The sequence below is a fragment of the Mustela nigripes genome, chromosome 12 (genome assembly GCF_022355385.1).
Source record: "Mustela nigripes isolate SB6536 chromosome 12, MUSNIG.SB6536, whole genome shotgun sequence".
NCBI lineage: Eukaryota > Metazoa > Chordata > Mammalia > Carnivora > Mustelidae > Mustela > Mustela nigripes.
This window is the reverse complement of record NC_081568.1, coordinates 733,331-743,190: the sequence shown is the minus strand read 5'-3', so window position 1 is coordinate 743,190 and position 9,860 is coordinate 733,331. Positions and strand designations below refer to the sequence as shown.

General features: G+C 57.8%; 1 long non-coding RNA gene across 1 annotated transcript; it reads right to left on the bottom strand.

Moving 5' to 3' along the window:
• Window positions 1-1,564: 1,564 nt before the first annotated feature.
• Window positions 1,565-9,576, bottom strand: LOC132027707 (uncharacterized). The gene is made up of 5 exons (XR_009407169.1): window positions 8,867-9,576; window positions 7,809-7,918; window positions 3,993-4,314; window positions 2,822-3,013; window positions 1,565-2,558 (listed from the first exon to the last, which is right to left on the bottom strand). It is a non-coding gene; the product is annotated as an uncharacterized LOC132027707 (long non-coding RNA).
• Window positions 9,577-9,860: the final 284 nt, after the last annotated feature.

Genomic DNA, 9,860 nt, shown 5'->3' with positions numbered 1-9,860 from the left:
CCGCCCAGCAGAGCACGGTCCTTCAACCCAGCTCACCGGGCTGCTCAAGGCAGTCTCACCCCGGAGCCGGGAAAACAAAGCAAAAGCCAGTGGCGACCTCCCTCTCCACCTGCTGGGTGGACCCCAGAGACCCCTTCAGCCAAGCCAGAGACCCTCGCATCTGCTGCTGCCCTGGCTGGTATCCTGACGTAGAACGGGAACGTCAGGATACATCCATTAGTGAGGCCGGCTCCGCTTTCTTTTTAGTTTAACAAAATAGAAAATGTCAGAGTCAGGTGCCCCTGAGAAGGGCAGGGTCTGTCTTGTAGAACGTGTGCCTCAGACGTGAGCACGTGCGAGCAAGAGAGACAGAGGCCCGGAGGCCACGGAGGCGGGGAGGCAGCAGGAGGGGGACGGGAGCTCGCATCTGCCGGGGCGCAGACTCGGGGCCCCGCCCTCTGGGTTGGTCCCCCCCCCGCTGCAGGTCCCTCCGGCCGGCACTGCCCGTCTGCCTAAGCCGGCAGGCGGGGAAGAGAGGCCCAGGGCAGGCAGGTCTGAGAGGGGTCCCTGTCCTGAGGGAGAGGGTCTGGGAGGGGGCTGGGAGAGGCCATGGCGCCCCAGCGGACAGGGTGGGAGCTGAGTTATCCGCAGGTCCCAGGGCAGGACGCCTCACGACCTTTAGTGCTGGAACGCGTCTGCCTGTCTGCAGCAGGAATCAAGTGCCCCGGGGGGCAGGGACACAGGTCACAGACACCAGCGCAGGCCAGCCCGCTGTGGATGGGACTGCTGAGTCACAAGGACGTGGAAGCCCAGTGTTGGACAGGACCTCTGAGCCCGAAACGTGGACTCACGCTCAAGTGTAGAGGCCTCTGTGCCAGGATCGCTGGCCACCTCCGCCCAACTCGAGGACCTGTGGTCACTCACAAGACGCCCCGGGAATGGCTGGGAGGCTGTGCAGGGGACACGGGGAGCCGGCCTGGGGGCAGGTCTCCTCACCACCCCTGCGCACCCCCAGAGCTGAGACTGCAGGGGAGGCTGGGAGACCATCCTGCAGGTCCCAGGCACTCTGCAGAAAGCCACATGGGGACAGGAACACCCCCGTTCCCACCCCAAGCTGGCTGCCCTGTAGCCTACCTGGTCCCAAGCAGGGTCCCAGGTAGGGCCCTTTCTGGCGTCTTCCCTTGGGAGGATGGTGTGATACAGAGACCGCAGGGGCTCAGACACGGACTCAGTCCGGCGACCGGCCTCCGCCGACATCCGAGGGACAAGGACCGTCTTCCCTTCCCCTGCCCAACTCCCCTCACGGTCCCAGGGGCCTTCGATGAACAGGAGACCCTCGTGACACCAGGGAATCCCACCGCGAGCATCAGAACGCCCTCCTTGAGGAGGGGGCGTTTTCTGGGGAGGCTGCCCCCCCGAGGGCCACAGCCCTCCCAGGGTCCCTGAGCGCACAGCGCAAATAGAAGGCACCATTTGCTTAGACATCTTTCTGCTCCAGCTTGAAGGCAAAAACCTTCCGTTTCTATAGCTGAACTTTAAAAACCAAGCCCATATTGACTTATGCACCAAATGTATTTATGTAGAATTTAAGTCATTTCACTTATTCCAGGAGCTAAGCTCCTCTTTCTTAAAGTTATTTGTTGTGTCGATGAAGGGTCCATCAGACACATTTCCTTGTGTCAGAGGCTGAAGGTCCCAGCCGAGCCCGGGCTTGGCCGCAGGTGCCCCACAAAGCTCCCACGGCCTCACGGCGACCTCACTCCCTATCTGGATCTCAGGCTAATATTTGGAGTGCCTTGTGACAAACACTTTAAAAGGTGGGTTACAACCCACCAGCTGTTAAATGTTGTGATATCCGCTGAGTCTTCTTCACACTGAAAAACTAAATCTAGAATTCTAGAACGTTCTATGATACCACAAATGATCATTTTAAAAGCTGAGAAGGCGAAGCGGACCGTCACCTACAGGTCTGTTCCACCAGGCGGCAAGTGAATGCTGCCCGCTTCCATCTTCCCCATGCCAGGGGCCGTCTCGGGGGCCTGGATTTGCCTGCAGCTGGGCGTGGGGGGGGGCCTGGCCGGAGGAGGAAGGCCCAGTGGAAAGGTGGGTGTCTCCTCCCCTGCACCACGCCCCCAGCCCCCTTTGACCAGCAAAGGTCCAAAGTGTGGAAGGAGCTGACACCCGGTAGGGTCGGGCACAGGACCTGCTGAGCCGGCGGCGGAGGGCGGCTGTGCGATGGGTGCTGGTTCATTGGCTCCCCATGGCGGCAGTCGCTGATCACGGCGAGTGCACAGAAAAGCGGGTTTTCTTACGGCTCCAATGGACTTTTTAACAAGAAATGCAAATGTATGTGCAACATGCTGGCCCACGCTGCTGGCCACGGCCAGTGGCTGCTGATCTCTCTGGGTCCTGGAGGTGAGGGGCTTCTTCAAGAAGCTGGCCCGAGGCTGGTGGCCGCCTCTGACGGGGCTGCTGTGCCGTGGGGAGTGGCGGAGCCTGTGCTCACCCTGCTTCCATCCGTCCCCTGCGGTTCCTTCCCCGGGGATGACACACCACCACTGCCTGCCTGCTGAGGTCTGCTGAGTTGAAACTGGAGGGCCTGAGTCCGCAGGCACGCCTGAGGCCAGCTCCTCTCCGTGCAGCCAGAGGGCCCTGGGAGCAGTTGCCCACCTCCTGGGGGCCTGGGGGCCCCTCCCCTGCCCCCGTCCCTCGGTGCCTCCCCCAGCCCCTCCTGGCCTGGCCCAGGTCTTTGGAAGCCTGCGTTGTGACTGTGCTTGGACACTGTGCCCTAGTTAGGAAATCTCTTTTGCTCAAAGAGGCGAGTTAGCAAACCTGAAATTACCATGTCTATATTCTAGGACGGAGCAAGCCGCCAACATGCTGCTGACGGCCCAAAGCCGCTGCGTGACTGCCGGGCCGGCAAGAGACGAGAACCCAGAGTCCTGTTCAAGCTCATGAAGCCGTTCAGGATGGCGGCTGTGGGGCTCTGAGTGCCCCCCACGAACATGAGGCCCTGGGGACGGCAGGGTGTCACCTGGGGAGAAAGGAGCCACAGAGACAGGGAGGAGCATGGGGACAGCAGGTGGGGGTGGGGCGGGGGATGGCGAGGGGCGGGGGGGGCATGGGGATTGCAGGGGGCGTGGGGTGGGGGGACAGCAGGGGCAGCGGGGGGGACATGGAGATGACAGTGGGGCGGGGGCAAGCGCACTGGCATCTCTACTTACAAGGCTGCTGATGCACCCTGTGGGCCCTAGCCCTGTGACCCCATCTAGCCTAAGGGCCCCCCAAAGTCCAGCCTCCTGACACCATCACAGCAGGAGCTGGGGCTTTGGCCTGGGAATTCACGGACACGAGCATTCAGTCCTAGAACAAGAGCCCCAAGTCCACAGTGAGCACAGTCGGCTGAGGGAGAAGCTCCCTTTCAGCGTCAGTGGCTTCATCCCGTGTGCCCAGTCTGTGGCATGTGCGTGGCCACCTTCACATGGGCACGGCTAGGACACCCTCCTCCCCACCAACTGGATCCCGAGTGTGGAGGTGCGGGAGGGTGCTGCTGACCCCCCCCCCAGCAGCTCCCCCGGCCTCTGCGGCTCCCAGGTCTGAGACATGCCCCATGTTGGAGCTTTCCACCTGCTGGAGCTCCTGGGCCCCTGCAGCCACAGGCACATCCAACCCATCGAGGTGGCTCAGGCTCCAGAGAGGCAGGGCCCAGGGCACCCCCAGCCCTGCTTTCCTGCCCAGGGAGACCCCACACGTCACCAATCCTTGGCCCTCCCTCTCAGACCCTCAGGTGTCCATCATCCAGCCCCTCCCACAGCCGGGCACAGCATGAGAACTGGCCAAGGGGTGGTCGGCGGCCTGGAACCCAGCCCCAGATGCTTCCTGCCTCAGTTTCCTTATCTGCAAATAGCTCGTGTGAGGTAGGTCGCGGAGAGAGCGGGTGGCTGCTGTCTTTGTCAGGACGGACAGCCTTTGTGCTTTTCAAACACAGGACTGTCGGCACCACGGGGCCATACCTCATGTCAGAGCCGCACGTGTGGCCCCTGCTGTCAGCGCGTGCCTGACGGGGGCCTGAGGAGTCTGTTGTCGGGGCTGATTGGGGACCTCGGTGTGGTTGTGCTCCCAGGAGGGCCGAGGCACATGGGCGTCCACGAGGCAGGGCCACGGCTATCATTCCTACTCGTGGTCAGCCGTCGGAGCGCAGGCCTGGGAGTCGGGGGAAATGTCAGCAGGGGGGACAAGGAAGCCTGGTCAGACCCAGGGGCCGTGAGATGACTCCCTCCTGCCGCGTGAAGAGCTGCTTCGGTCCGCATGCTGGTGTCCAGAAAGCCTGTGTGCCTGTGTTCCAGAGAACAGAATCTACTATCTGTTCGAAATGGGTTTCCTAAGGTAACTGCAAACCACAGTATTGACACGAAGTCTTAATAAAAGCTCTGGGGGAAGGCTAGCCTGCCTTTTTGTAAGATAATAATAGGGCTCGTGTGTTCTAAGGCTGCAACCTGTGAGCTCATTGATTTTCCTCCCGGGAAATGGGACTGTCAATGAGGGCAGGACCCTGGGGGACCATCAGCGCCTCCCGAGGGCAGTGGAACCCAAGAAACCCAGTCCCAATGCCTGTACCGGCCAAACTTCCCTGTCCGTGACCCCACGCCTGATGCGACACCAGCCCCCTCAAACAATGACAGACGTGCCTGCCTCCTTTCTCCCCAGCAGGTGGGGGGCATCTCCAGGGACCAGTGTGGGCCAAGTGTCAGAGACACAGGGGAGCACTGAATACCCTGGAATGGTCTGTGTCTCCCCTTCCCAGGACCTCATGCTCCCCTGGCATTTCCCCCCGACCCTGAAAACAGCAGGGATTATAGCGACACATTGGCAGAGTTTGCAGTGAAACACGAGTGGGGAGGGAGGGACCATTACAGCATGAATTGTGTTCTGCAAAGTCATCTATTGAAACCCTGACCCCCAGCACCTCAGCCCGTGACCGCACGTGTACATGAAGTCCTTACAGAGGCGATCAAGCTAAAGGAGGTCATTCAGGTGCGTCCTGACCCAATAGGACCAGTGTCCTTACAGGGAGAGGGGAGCAGGACACAGACACACACAGGGACGACTGTGCGAGGACACAGAGAGAAGTCGGTGTCTCAAGCACAGAGATTCAGGAGAAACCAGCCTGCCCGAGCCTGATCTCAGACTTCCAGCCTCTGGAACCAAGGGTGCATAATGTGTGATGGCGAAGCCGCCTCTCCATGGACCTGGCCACAGAAGCGCAAGCCTTGCACAGAGCCCGGGGCCAGCCGAGGCCGCCCACACGCCCGCGATCGAACGACCCACGAAGATGCGGCCAGCGGCTCACACGAGGCAGCCGGTCCTCTTAATCCCACTCCGTGGGTTTCCAACCCTCCTTCTTAAAGCATGCTGCCCACCAGCACGTTATCCTGCTGTCGCAAAGAGGAGGTGATGCGCTTCATCCGAAGACACTGTCCAGCTTCCGGGGCCCACCAGTGGTGGCTTCCTTCACTTGCTGAGACAACCTCTAGAGACACAGAGTTGGCTTGGTTCCAGCAGAGAAGACGCACAGAGTTGGGCGCTCAGCCCTGCTAACCTCTGGCAGCCACCAGATTCTAGTGTGTGTACCTGGTTGCACCACAGCTGCACTTTTCAGTTTCCCAAACCCATAAACTCACTCAATGGGATTTTATTTTCACTGAATGAATCCTGCAGAGCTCGTCCCGTCTCGGCACTGAGAGGAGGGATGGTGGTGGTGGCTAGTCCTTGAGCTCATCAAACAGCCTGGGCACAGCTCAGAATGCGCCCAGAATATCTACGGCTCCTGCTCCAAACACGGCCCATTCTTTTTCATGATCAGAGAAACATAAATGAAAACAACTTGAAATGACAACATCTCGCTAACAAATTGGCCAAACCCCAGAGGTCCGACACTGCCCTCTGACGGCAGCGCTGTGGATAAACAGACATCCTCCTACTTCCCGGGCTGGATGTGAGCCCTACACCACCCGAGAAGGCATTTGGTGATAGCTGGAAAACTACACAGGCATTTATCATTTCAGCCAACAATTCCACTTCTGAGGATCTATCCCAAAGACACGCTGGCGAGGAGGAGGAGGAGGAGGAAGAGGAGGAGAAGGAAAATGAAAAGGAAAGGAAAGAAGGAAAAGACTTGTGTTCAAGGTTATGCACTACAGTCCTCATTTAACAGCTAAAAGCTGGAAACAACTCAAATATCTACAAACACGGAGACAGTTGAACGCACGGACGTACCCACAACATGGAGAGAGGTGCCCCTGTACAAGGACAGAGGGACTATCTCCATTTACCATAGGGTGTTTTCTCCAGGATACACAAAAATTTTAAAACCCAGTGGAACTTCTAGAAATGAAGAATGAAACATCTGAAATGAAAAATTCACAAGATGAGCTGAACAGCAGTTTGGAAACTTCAGGCGGAAACAAGAAAATCAGTGAACCAAAATATACAACCTTAGAAAGTGCTCAAACCTAAGCTGAAGAAGTAAGAAGACCCTCACCGACAGCAGGGCAGCGTCCAGCCATTCATACCACCAGAGTCACAGAAGAGAAGGCAGACAATGTGTAAAGACTTCTTAGCTACAACATTTTCAAATTTGATGAAATTCACAAATCAGTTTGCTAAGCCTCTAGCAGGACAAACAAGATGAACCACCTACAGCTACCACCAACACATTGATGAAAAATAATGGTTTCTTTTTAAAAAAATTCTAAAAACAATCAGAGGAAACAGGTACAGCATGTACAGAGGGACAGGAATGGGAATCACTGCTCATTTCTCGTCAGAAACAGTGTAAGCAAAAAAAATAAAAGTGTGCTTTGACATGCTGGAGAAAACATGCCCGTCGACCAAGGACTCTATAATTACTAAAAATCTCTCTCAAGAAAATGAAAACAAAAGCATTTCGCACAAATAGTGATGGACAGGATCCCCCCCCCCACCAGATCTGTATCAGAAGGACAAAAGGAAGCAATGGAAGGTAAAGGAGCAACCGCAGCCGGAAGCCGGGATAGGTACAGAGGAGCAGAGAGAGAAACATCCTACAAAGTGCATTGGGGCCGGCCTTTAACTTAGTCAACACGTAATTGTTTAAAATAAAAGTAACTATGTATCATGGGCTTGATGACGTACACAGAAGTGACACACATGACAGCTTACAAAGAAGCAATAGGAGAGCAGAAAGGAACTTTATTGTTTACAGTTGTTACAACCTACCGCAGCACACTTTGCCTAGCTACACCTCCTCAGGCGAAGGAAACCAAAGCAAAAATAAACTGTTGGGACTTCATCAAAATAAAAACTTCTGCACAGGGAAGGAAATAATCAACAAAACTAAAAAGTAACCTATGAAGGAGAGAAGATATTTGCAAAGGTCGTAACCTATAAAAAGTTAGTATGTAAAATATATAAAGAACTCATAAAACTGAACACCCAAAAAACAAATAATCCAATTAAAAATGTGCAGAAGAGGGGCACCTGGGTGCTCAGTCATTAAGCGTCTGCCTTCGGCTCAGGTCAGGATCCCAAGCCTGAGATCGGGCCCAGCATCGGGCTCCCTGCTCAGCAGGAAGCCTGCTTCTCCCTCACCCACTCCCCCTGCTTGTGTTTCCTCTCTGGTTGTGACTCTCCGTCAAATTAATAAACAAAATCTGTTTTAAAAAACGGACAGAAGACATGAACAGAGATTTCTGCAAAGACATACATATGACCAACAGGCACGTGAAAAGATGCTCAGCATCACTCGTCACCAGGGAAATGCACACGGAAGCCACAGCGAGATGCCACACCTGTCAGAACGGTTGAAATGAACAACTCAGGAAGCGACAGGTGTTGGCGCGGATGCGGAGAAAGGGGGCCCTCCTGCATGTTGGCGGGAATGCCAGCTGGTGCGGCCGCTCTGGAACAGTGTAGAGGTTCCTCAAGAAGTTGAAAATAGAGCTACCCTACAACCCAACAACTGCAATACTCAGTATTTGCTCCAAAGGATAGAAAAAAACCGATGCAAAGGGCTACGTGCATGCACTCCTCTGCTTACAGCAGCCTCCGCTACCATAGTCAAGAGAGGAAGCAGCCTAGAAGCCGGGTCGGTCCCAAGTCCCTGCACAGCATGGGGTTTGGATCCAACCTTCCAGAATGCCATGCAAGACCTTTCTACAACTTTGAGATAAGGAAACTGACTCCATATAAAAATTTTGTTTGTTTGTTTTCCTTCCTTTTCCTGCTTCTTCTCTTGCTAGGACCTGCTCTCCCGCTTTACACAAGCCTCATACTATAAATAGTGCATGTCCTCCTTGTAGAGGATAAGGAGTTAGTGATTTCTCTAGAACAGACAACATCTAAGGAAGGACCAGGCGAGACCGACAAGATGAAATCATCGTATGTGTGTTCCCGGCTACGGGCACTAAACATCTTAATGCCATGACCCCAGGGTCCAATGGATAAGTGACCCACGAAAGACCTCTGGATGTCTGAGAGAGCTTACACCGACCACCATCCCCAGAAAAACCCCAGGTCCCAAAGAGGAGACTCCCTCCTTTCCTATCTGAGTCTCCCAGACTCTCCTGGAACCCGCGCCCTCTCACGCCATAAACTCTGCTTTCATCTCGGGCTGGCTGGCGCTCCGTTTCGGTCCCGTGCAGACCCAGGGACACACTGGGCTGGTCCTGCAGGACTCCCTCGGGATCCTTGGACCCGACTCGCCTGCATCAGCTTCTAGATGCAGGAGCAGCAGGACCCCTGTTTGGTGGTGTGGCCTTGGTCCCTGCTTGCCGACAGATCTCTGCGCGTGGGCAGAGTTCGAGCTGGGCCAAAACCCAGTCTGAGGAAGAGGGACAGGGGTCAGAACCTCAGAGTTCCCAGGCCTCTGCAGCTCCTTCCCGAGGCTCGGCTGTGTGCTGGCCTTTGGACTCCGGGAGACCGCCGTCCCGTACACCCCGCAACCCCCCTTCTGGTTCTGCGGTTGGAGCTGGTCTCTGTTCCCCGCGGCCCGCCGCACTCCTTCCCGCATGGCGAACACCGGAGCCGGGGGCGGACCGGCCTGGCTCTGGGGGCTCCTCAGGCGTGGCAGGAGCGCAACGCAGGACAGCCCAGGGGTCAGAGGGGCTCTGTGACTCTCGGTCCCCCTGCGGAGGCTGGAGTTCCCGCGCAGGGGGACAGGAGGCAGGTTTGCCAGGCACAGTGCGAACGCGAGAAGCGCTGCCGCGACACACGCTTCCAGTGGTTGAGCCCACGGGGCCGTGAGTGGGCTCTGCGGGGCAGAAAAGCCAAGCGCACGACGGTGTGAGGAGCAGGGAAAGCCCCTAATGGCCCCAACCTCCGGCTCAGATCCAGGGAGCGCGCGGCCCCGCGGGGCCCTGCGATCAGCCTCGCTCCCTCACACCCTCCGCCGCCCCGGCTGAGGTCGCTGTCCCCCGCACCGGGAGCAGCGTGGACGGCCCGTGTGAGCGCCGGACGCGCTCCCGACCCGGGCCGCGGAGGAGCAGATCGGCTGGGCTCTGGCCCCGCGCCCCGCGAGGCGCACCGGCCGCTCCCCCAGGAAGGCCCCGCGCCCGCCCGCCCCCGCAGCTGCCCGGCCCCGGCACAGCGGCCCTCGGCGGGGGGTTCGGCCCGCGCCCCCCCGGGAAGCCTGTTCCGGGACCGCTGCGGCCTCAGCCTCGCGCCCGCGGGGTGACGGATCCGCCACCGGAGCAGCGAAGCCCGGCCCCGGACGGCCGTGGGCTCGCTGCCCGCCCCTTCCCCGCACTCCGCCGCAGCTCGGGGAGCAGGGGGCGCCCCGGCCGCTCGCAGCCCTCGCACCGCCTCCCGCCGCGCTCCGAGGCGCCGCGGCCCGCGCCCCCCCC